Source organism: Azolla caroliniana, unplaced genomic scaffold (assembly GCF_043228905.1).
Source record: "Azolla caroliniana isolate FFs.n. ecotype wild unplaced genomic scaffold, voAzoCaro1.0.p SCAF_3, whole genome shotgun sequence".
Taxonomy (NCBI): Eukaryota; Viridiplantae; Streptophyta; class Polypodiopsida; order Salviniales; family Salviniaceae; genus Azolla; species Azolla caroliniana.
Window position 1 is genome coordinate 22,984,023 of NW_028230438.1, and position 9,792 is coordinate 22,993,814.

Consider the following 9,792-nt stretch of genomic DNA (forward strand, 5'->3'; position numbering starts at 1 on the left):
ACTATCAGGCTCCCCTTGCTGAAGTTCATTACGCCGTTCCGGATGCTACCTGTGTAGCCTTCATCGTCTAGCCTCCCGGCCGAAATCAGGTTCAATCGAACCTCCGGAACGTGTCGGACATCCTTCAGCAGCATTTTACATCCGGTCGGGGTTGTCAACCACACGTCTCCTATGCCGGCAATCCGGCACGTACCTTCATTTCCCATCCGAACACAGCCATGTTCACCGGCTGTGTAGGATGAGAAGTATCTTCTCTCCGGGGTCAGGTGGAACGATGCTCCGGAATCAACCACCCAGGTCGTCTCATCGCCGGCAATGTTTAGTTCACCTTCTTCGGTGATGAGCATGATTTCTTCCTCACTTGCCGCGAGTGCCGTCGTTCCTTTCCGGTCCTGCCCTCGCCGATCCGGACAACTCCGGTCCGTGGCTCCCCGGTATGCACCGTGTCAGGAATCAGTAGTAAGACGGAGACGGAATTAGTACTAAACGAAGGATTAGTACTACAGAGAAGGGATTAGTACTAAACGAAGGATTAGTACTATGAGGGGTGTAGAACTTCTTGAGAGAGAAGGAAGAAGTGAGCGAGACAGAGAGACAGAGAGAGAGAGAAATATATGTATTACGTGAAGAGAATGTACAACTGTGGCTAGAAGGCTTAAGACTGGCGTTGAACCAATTTGGTTCAACATAACGCCTAGTGCCCTCTTTTATAGTATTTCTAAGAGTAATCCTGAAGCTTCTAGAATGTTCCAGAGAAATCTGGAATATACATCAATTTCTAAAATAAAACATAAATGAAAATAATATCCTACAACTTATAATGTATAGTCTAATGGTAAGACCTCGACCCATGTAGCATAAGGTCATGGGTTCGAGTCTTGCCATGACACTATCCCCCCCTTAAAAACGACGAGTGTCACGAGTCGTTTTGGATTGAGGACCCGGTTTGTGTGGATATCGACGATGGAAGTCTTCGAGAAGAGCACGAGCATTGGTCACATTCTCGATCGGCTCCCAAGTACGCTCGCTGGGACTATATCCTAGCCAATCGACTAGATAGTAGAGCTTGTTGCGAGTAATCTTGGAATCAAGGATGGCGGCAACCTCGTACTCAGGTCCATCTTCAAGCTCGATCGGGGGTGGAGGTGGTGGAATACGGCCTGGAATGGTGCTTTCGCGATAGGGTTCGAGGAGAGAACTATGGAACACCGGATGAATCCGAAGGTGCGGAGGGAGTTCGAGCCGAAAAGCAACATCATTAATCTTCCCGATAATACGGAAAGGACCTAACCGCCGATAGTCCAACTTCTCACATGGGCGAGTAGTCTTGACGTGTCGTCGAAGCAGCCATACCCGATCGCCAATGTCAAAACTGGATGGAAGTCGATGACGATCCGCATAAACCTTGTGTGCTTGTTGAGCTTGCTGGAGCTGAGTAGATAGATCCGCTTGTATCTTGTGTAATCGCTCCAAACGATCCTCTGCGCAAGGATTCGTGGGCAATTCTGGGGTTTCAACTACACACCATCGGGGATGACAACCTGTGTAAGCATAAAATGGGGTAACCTTTGTTGAGGAGTGGACGGAGTTGTTATATGCAAACTCGGCGAAATGGAGAATATCTGCCCAATCATCTTGATGGTAACTTAGAAAACACCGAAGATACTGCTCCAACGTTTGATTTGTTCGTTCTGCCTGGCCGTCTGTTTGCGGGTGGTAGCCGGAGGAAAGGTTACAAGTCACTTGAAGCATTTTAAAGAAGTGCTTCCAAAACTTCGAAACGAATTGGGGTCCACGATCGCTGATGATGCTATCAGGGAGGCCGTGATGCCGACATACTTCGCGCATAACAATCTCGGCGGTTCCTTCACTGGATATTTCTTTAGTACATGGTAGGAAATGAGCCATCTTCGTATAGCGATCTACGACTGTTAAGATCGCATCGAATCCCTTAGACATCGGGAGGTCCGTGATGAAATCTAGAGCAATGGATTGCCACGGCTTACTCGGAATTGGTAATGGTTCTAACAAACCATATGGATGATGCCTTGGCATTTTTGCCCTGCAACATGTATCACAAGTCCGAACAAAATCTTCGACAAATTGTCGCATGTGGGGCCACCAGAATGAGCGTTGTACTAAATCTAATGTTTTAGTACTACCAAAATGCCCAGCAGTATATGTATCATGACAGCTTTGGACTACTTGAAGGCGACCAGTACCATTAGGAACATACAAGAGTGTCTTAAAAAATAGTAATCCATCATGGTATTGGAATTGCCGATAATCCGTACCTGGTTGTTGCGATTCCGAACAAGATGCTTGAGAGGGATCGATTTGTTTTAGAATGGCTTGGGCGAATGCATCCGTCTTCAAGTCCTCCCGTATGGTATCGATAACGCGAGAATCCATGGGCATGTCGAAGATCTGTGCTGCTTGTAGTCGTGCCGGTCCCAAGATGACTTGCTTTTGGTTATCGAAGGCTGGCTCGCCGGGACGCGGTGCTAGATATGAACGTCGTGATAATGCATCCGCCTTCCCTTGGTGCTTCCCCGGTCGATAAGTAATTTTGAAGTCGAAACGTGTGAGGAAGTGGGCCCACCGGGCTTGACGTCGATTCAGCACACGAGCATCCTGAAAGTAGGCAAGGTTCTTGTGGTCACTGAATACAGTGACTGGGTGAGGGGATCCCTCTAGGAAATGCCTCCATTGCATAAATGAATCCACTATTGCCAAGAGTTCCTTATCATGTATCTCGTAGTTGATTTCGGCGGCGTCAAACTTTCGTGAATGAAAAGCCACAGGATGTAGCTTCTCGTCATTACCATGTTGTGACAGAATGCTCCCCAATGCGAAATCCGATGCGTCAGCTTCGATAATGAATGGTTTTTCTGGATCGACATGACCCAGAATTGGAGCTGATGTAAACGCCTTTTTCAGATTCTCGAAAGCCAAGTCTGTTTCTTCAGACCAAATGAACGCTTGCCCCTTTCTGGTAAGCTGTGTGAGAGGCAGAACGATCCTTGAGTAATCTTGGATGAACTTCCGGTAAAAATTGGCAAAGCCTAGAAAACACTGCACATCCCGCACCGAACGCGGAGTCTGCCAATCCACCACCGTTTTGACTTTAGCTGGGTCCATGGAGATGCCTTCTGAGGAGATGACATAGCCGAGAAATTCCACCTGGTTGCACCCGAAACTACATTTTTCTAGTTTTGCATACAGATCATGTTCTCGAAGTCGTTTTAGTACTGATAGTACATGAGAATCATGCTCTTCCTGGGTCTTCGAATAAACCAATAGATCATCCAAGTAGATGATCAAAAAATTATCCAACAGGTCTCGGAATATATCGTTTGCCATGTGCTGGAAGACTGCCGGCGCATTAGTGAGACCGAACGGCATGACTGTATACTCGAAGTGCCCGTATCTAGTACGAAACGCCGTCTTCCATTCGTCTCCTGGTCGAATTCGTACGAGGTTATATGCTCCTCGTAAGTCGATCTTCGTGAAGAACCTGGCACCATTGATCCGTTCTAAAAGACTTGAGATAAGGGGCAGTGCATACCTATTCCTGATGGTGACTTTATTTAAGCCACGATAGTCGACAACAAGGCGAAGAGATCCGTCCTTCTTCTTGACGAAGAAAATAGGTGCGCCTGCGGGAGATTTTGAATGCCGAATGAAACCATTAGCCAAATTCTCCTCTATGTAGGCTCGAAGGACTTCTAGCTCCGTAGGTGACAAATTGTAGATTGGCCCCCATGGCGGCTCCTTTCCTGGTTGTAGATCGATGGGGCAATCGTACGGTCGATGATGAGGAAGTGTGTTGGCTTGTATTTTATCGAACACATCAGCATACTGACGATACTTCTCGGGAAGTTGAACGATGGACTCCTCTTTGGTGGTGCTGGAGGGTTGTACTGATATTGCGAAGAGAAACATGTCCTCCTTGTGCCCTTCCTCACGCAACTGATGTAGTGAAATGGTTGCAATCTTCTGGGTAGATCCTTGGGTTTGTCGAAACTGAATTTTCCTTGTCCTCCAATCTATGTCTGGGTTATGTAACTCAAACCATGGTAATCCTAAAACTATGGGATGTTCTGGAATACTAATTATATTAAATGATATTACACATGCTAGATTATCTAGGACAACATTAACGGGCTCTGATTCTTCTATGATATTTCCGGAAGCAATGGGACGACCATCAATGACTACTACGGAGGCTGGACACGAGAGTTTTCTAAGAGATATCTGATGAGCTTGGGCAAAATTCTTATCCATAAAGCAAGAGTTTGCTCCGGAATCTAGGAGTGCTAAGACATGTACTGGAGGGGTACTTTTAGTACTAACGGCTACTTGGGCTACGAACACATTGCTAACTTGCTTAGAGGAAATGGAACCACTAGTGGGCTGCACAGATCTAGGGCTGTCCAACCAAACGGCTCCTATTTTGGCTGGACTTAGTCGTTTAACTCTTCTTCTAACTGACTAAGGACATCAAATTTGTTTGCTAGGTTCGGACTGTAAGTACTATTAGGACTATCATGCACACCTAGGGAAATAGACTCGGTTTTAGTACTGTTAAAACTATCATGCGTAGCTAAGGCAATAGACTCAGGTTTAGTACTATTAGTACTAGCAGTAATTTGGTTTACCTGCCTTTTTGGCCTATGGGGACAATTTATTGCAATGTGTCCTGGTCCACCGCAGTAAAGACATAGTCGATTTGTACGACGTCGCTGCTTTTCCTCTTCGGATAATGGCCCTCGACGACGTGTTGTGTCAATCTCCATCGGAGTCGGAGTATTCGCTGGAGGTGCAAGGTATGACTCCCTCGGAAAAGGTCTTGATGTCACTGAGGCGTAGGTGGGCTCCGATCTTGCCCTCGGCATCTGTAGTTGTCGTTCCGAACGACGCTCAAATAGACGGTTGTCGCATCTTACCGCGCGACTAATTGCTTCTGTTAAGGACTTCGGCTCTTCGGGGAAGGTCAAGAGTAAATCCTTGACATCGTTGCGTAAACCGTAACGGAATTGCTCCATTAACGCTTGATCATCCCAAGGAATATCGGCGGCGAGTAGGCGAAAATCTGCAGCGTATGCGGAGGCTGGACGATCACCTTGACGTAATCGCCGAATTTTGTTGATTGCGGTTCTGATGCTGTCAGTATCTCCGAAACATGCTTTAAACTCACCGATAAATTCTTCAAAATTATTGAGCAACGGGGATTCCTTTTCTAATAGGGGAGCGAACCACGCCAACGCTGAGCCACTTAATAAAGTTCCTACTAAACCCACTCGTGATGCATCGGTGGGATATCGACAAGGATGCATTTGAATAACTAGTCGTACCTGATTAAGGAACCCTCTAAACTGCGATCGCGTTCCATCAAACTTCGTGGGAAGGCCAATCTTGGGTTCTTTATGAGTTCCTTGTGTTGCGGGCCCGTGTTGTTGCATCGCCACGATGGTTGCTTCGAGTTGTTGTACGCGTAACGCAAGTTCCCCATGCTGTTGCTGCGTTTGCTGTTTTTCTAAGGAGATTTGTTGAAGATCCCCCAGCAACCGTTGGTTTTCTTGTTCCAAAGCATGAAATTTCTCCTTCAAACATTGAAACTCCGAAAAAACGGATTGATATTCTTCAGCGCTAACAGTGGCCATGGGATGAAAGAGAAGAGGAATTAAGAGACTAGTAGGAAAGGGGAGAGATAAGAGGGAGAGGAAGGAAAAATTGGTTCAAACTGTCAGGAATCAGTAGTAAGACGGAGACGGAATTAGTACTAAACGAAGGATTAGTACTACAGAGAAGGGATTAGTACTAAACGAAGGATTAGTACTATGAGGGGTGTAGAACTTCTTGAGAGAGAAGGAAGAAGTGAGCGAGACAGAGAGACAGAGAGAGAGAGAAATATATGTATTACGTGAAGAGAATGTACAACTGTGGCTAGAAGGCTTAAGACTGGCGTTGAACCAATTTGGTTCAACATAACGCCTAGTGCCCTCTTTTATAGTATTTCTAAGAGTAATCCTGAAGCTTCTAGAATGTTCCAGAGAAATCTGGAATATACATCAATTTCTAAAATAAAACATAAATGAAAATAATATCCTACAACTTATAATGTATAGTCTAATGGTAAGACCTCGACCCATGTAGCATAAGGTCATGGGTTCGAGTCTTGCCATGACACACCGTTTCTCTCCGGTGACTTCTTCGAATCGGTGTCGTCGGCTCCGTTGTCCTTTCGGTAATGCCGACAATTCTTCCGGAAGTGCCCCGGCTTCCCACAGTGGAAGTATGTGGGTCTTCCTCTTGACTGCGACCGGGTCCCCGACTTCTCCCGTCTTTGCGGACTCCGGTTCCATTGTCTTCCCCGTTCCGATTCGGTAAGCAGCGCCTTCGAGTCGGAGGCCGGTTCTTTATCTCTCCGACGCGCTTCTTCGTTCAAAATACTTGTCTTTACCGTTTGTAGAGACAAGTTATCTTCGGTGCAGGAGGTGCTGAGAGTCACCACCAAGTTCTCCCAGCTCTCCGGCAATGTACACATCAGAATGATGGCTTGCATTGCATCCTCCAACGGGAACTTGATCGCCGCAAGCTGGTTCACGAATCCCATGAACGTGCTCACGTGTTCCACCATATTCTCGCCGTCCCGGTACTTGAGGTTCACTATCTTCCTCATCAGGGAGGTCCGGTTCAACGCATTCTTCCTCTCGTAGAGGCCCGACAGCTTCTTCCACATCTCATATGCGTTGGTGTCGTTCGCCACATGTTGTAGGACACTTACATCGACATATTGCCGGATCGTCGCTACGGCTTTCCGGTTTAGGAGCTTCCACTCCGACTCTATTACTCCCTTGGGTATCTCGGCATTGTCGATCGGTTCGTACAGGTCTCGGACGATGAGAAGGTCTTCCATCTTTATCTTCCAGTCGGCGTAGTTCTGTGAGTTCAACACCATCATGCCCGGAGGCCCACTACCGCCGCCTTCCATTTTCTGTGTTAACCTCGCTCTGATACCACTTTGTTAAACACAGTGCTCGGCTACGACCGAGGAATAGGATCAACTCACAGAAAAACAGGAAATACAAAATACACGAAGACAACAGAGAGAAAGGTACACAGGATGTTTTACGTGGAAAACCCTAAATGGGAAAAAACCACGGGAGTCCTCAAACTCCAACTATCACTATAAACAGAGATGTACAATGGTAAAGCTACAAGGCAACAACCTTGAGCTCACTGTCTTCGCCACAGGCGGCGGCAATACACAGAGGCGTCGACCTCTTCCTTTCTCTCTCTTTCTCTCTCGGCTGCTCTCACTTCGCTCCCTTGGCAGAAAACATAAAATGAGCAACAACATTTAAACTGTTTGCCCTAAGTCATATTTATACACATATGACTTTCGGGCTATTTACAAATATAGCCTCAAGGGCTCTTGGCAAATATATTCACAAATATGTCCCCGCATCCGGATCTCTCTCCGGGTACATTCGTCATCCGGCTCCGTAACCGGGGTCTTCATCATCCGGCTCCGTAACCGGGGTCTTCAGCATCCGGCTCCGTAACCGGGGTCTTCATCATCCGGCTCCGTAGTCGTGGTCTTCAGCATCCGGCTCCGTAACCGGGGTCTTCATCATTCGGTTCCCGGATATCCGACCATCCCATCCGGAGGGACCGTAATCCCAACAGTTTTGAGTGAAGAAGAATAAAAAGGATGTAAGAGCTCTTCCTCCCTATATTGTATATATATCTTTCATTCTGATACTATGATTGATTGATTCTTTTCTCTATATCTACATCATTTGTTAATGTCTATGTTTCTATATCTATACATGTATGTTACTTATTGATCTCGGAAGCCTACTACGTGTTTCGTTGTGCATGTAGAGTTTAGAATTGGTATCAGAGCCTAGAAAATCGTAGCTTGCTTTGTGTAATATGGCTGACATATCCTCTCAAATTGAGAAGTTAGACAAGAATAATTATTAGCCATGGAAGTTTCGTATGAAGAACTACTTGATAGACAAAAATCTATGGGGATATGTGTCAGGAACAATTGTGAAGCCATCCTTACCAACCAAAGGAGTAATTGATGAGCAACGTGAAGCTTTCATGCAATGGAACGAGAAAGATAAGATGATAATTTTTGTTTTGTCACAAAATATTTCAAATTCAATGATTGGTCATATTCAAGTTTTAGAAACTTTTGAGGAAGTTTGGAATTATACATCCTCTACGAAAGCACGGAAAATTCAACTAAAGAATAAGTTGGATAATATGAAAAAAACTCCCTTAATGTTTATCAATGATTATGTCTTGAAAATCAAGGATTTGATAGATGCGTTAGCATCAATTGGAAGTCCCGTAGATAATGATGATAAAGTTGCATTTTGTTTAAATGGTTTAAGGGAAGATGATAAATGGAAATCATTCATTACATCAGTATATGTTAGAGATAGTATGCCCGATTTTGATCAGTTGGTTGCTCTAATGGTAACAGAGGAAACGAACTTGCAAGGGTCAACCTCTAGTTCAAATCAGTCTCAAGTTTTCTATGCAGGAAATAGAGGAAGAGGCAGATACAATTGAAGTCGTGGAAGAGAAAGACGTTTTCCACCACAATTTCAAGAACAAAGTCAACAAAAACAAAGTAACGAGAATATAAGAGGAAGAAGAGGTGCAGGTACAAATACTCAAAGAAGAAGATATGGAGCTAGGAAAGGTAGTGTCACATGTTATGTGTGCGGAAAACAAGGTCATTATGCACATCAATGTTACCATAGAAGTCAAGGTAACAATAATTATGCTTCTACATCTAAAAATGAAGACAATTAAGAAAATTTGCTTGTTATGAATCACGTGTTGAGTAATAACGATGAAAATATTGATCATAATTGGTATATAGACAATGGATGTAGTAATCACATGTCATACAATTAGGAAGTGTTTGAGAATTTTCATGCTCCGAATGTGTTTGGTTATGTACAAACTGGGGATGATACTAGGCATAGTGTTGAATTGGTTGGGCAAATACCGTTACAAGATACGTGTGGTACTAGAAATAAGTTGATTGATGTGTTGCATGTACCCACGATCACAAAGAATTTGATTTCTGTAGGACAAATGGTGGAGAAAGGATTACAAGTAAAATTTAATTATAAAGGGTGTTTTATAGAAGATCCTAAGAAAGGATATAAGGTGATTGCTAAAAGAAAAAAAGAGGGAAGGATGTTTACTATGGATATTAAGAAAGTTGATAGAACATACTTTGCACGTGGAAATGAAAAGATTGTTGAAATTGATTTATGACATAAGAGGATTGGTCATGTGAATTTACAAAAGTTAAAAAGTATGTAGTTGAACGAATTAGTGTTTGGTTTGCCTCATTTTAAGAATAACGAGATGCATTATGTATTTGAAGCTTGTCCATTTGGAAAACACGCTAAGAAAGAAAGATTCATGAGCTCTCATGTGTTACAACGAATACATATTGATGTTTGGGGTTTGTCAAAAGAAGTATCACATGGAGGAAGCAAGTATTATGTGACTTTTGTTGATGATTATTCAAGAAAGGTTTGGGTGTACTTTATGAGAAATAAGTCAAATGTTTTTTATTATTTAAAGATATTTAAGAATCAAGTAGAGAATGAAGCAAATACTAAGATAAAAATATTAAAGTCAGATGCAGGGGGAGAATATTTTTCTCATGAATTTTCAAATTTTTTATATGATTGTGCAATAAAAAGGCAATATACATGTAGATACACGCCTCAACAAAATGGCGTT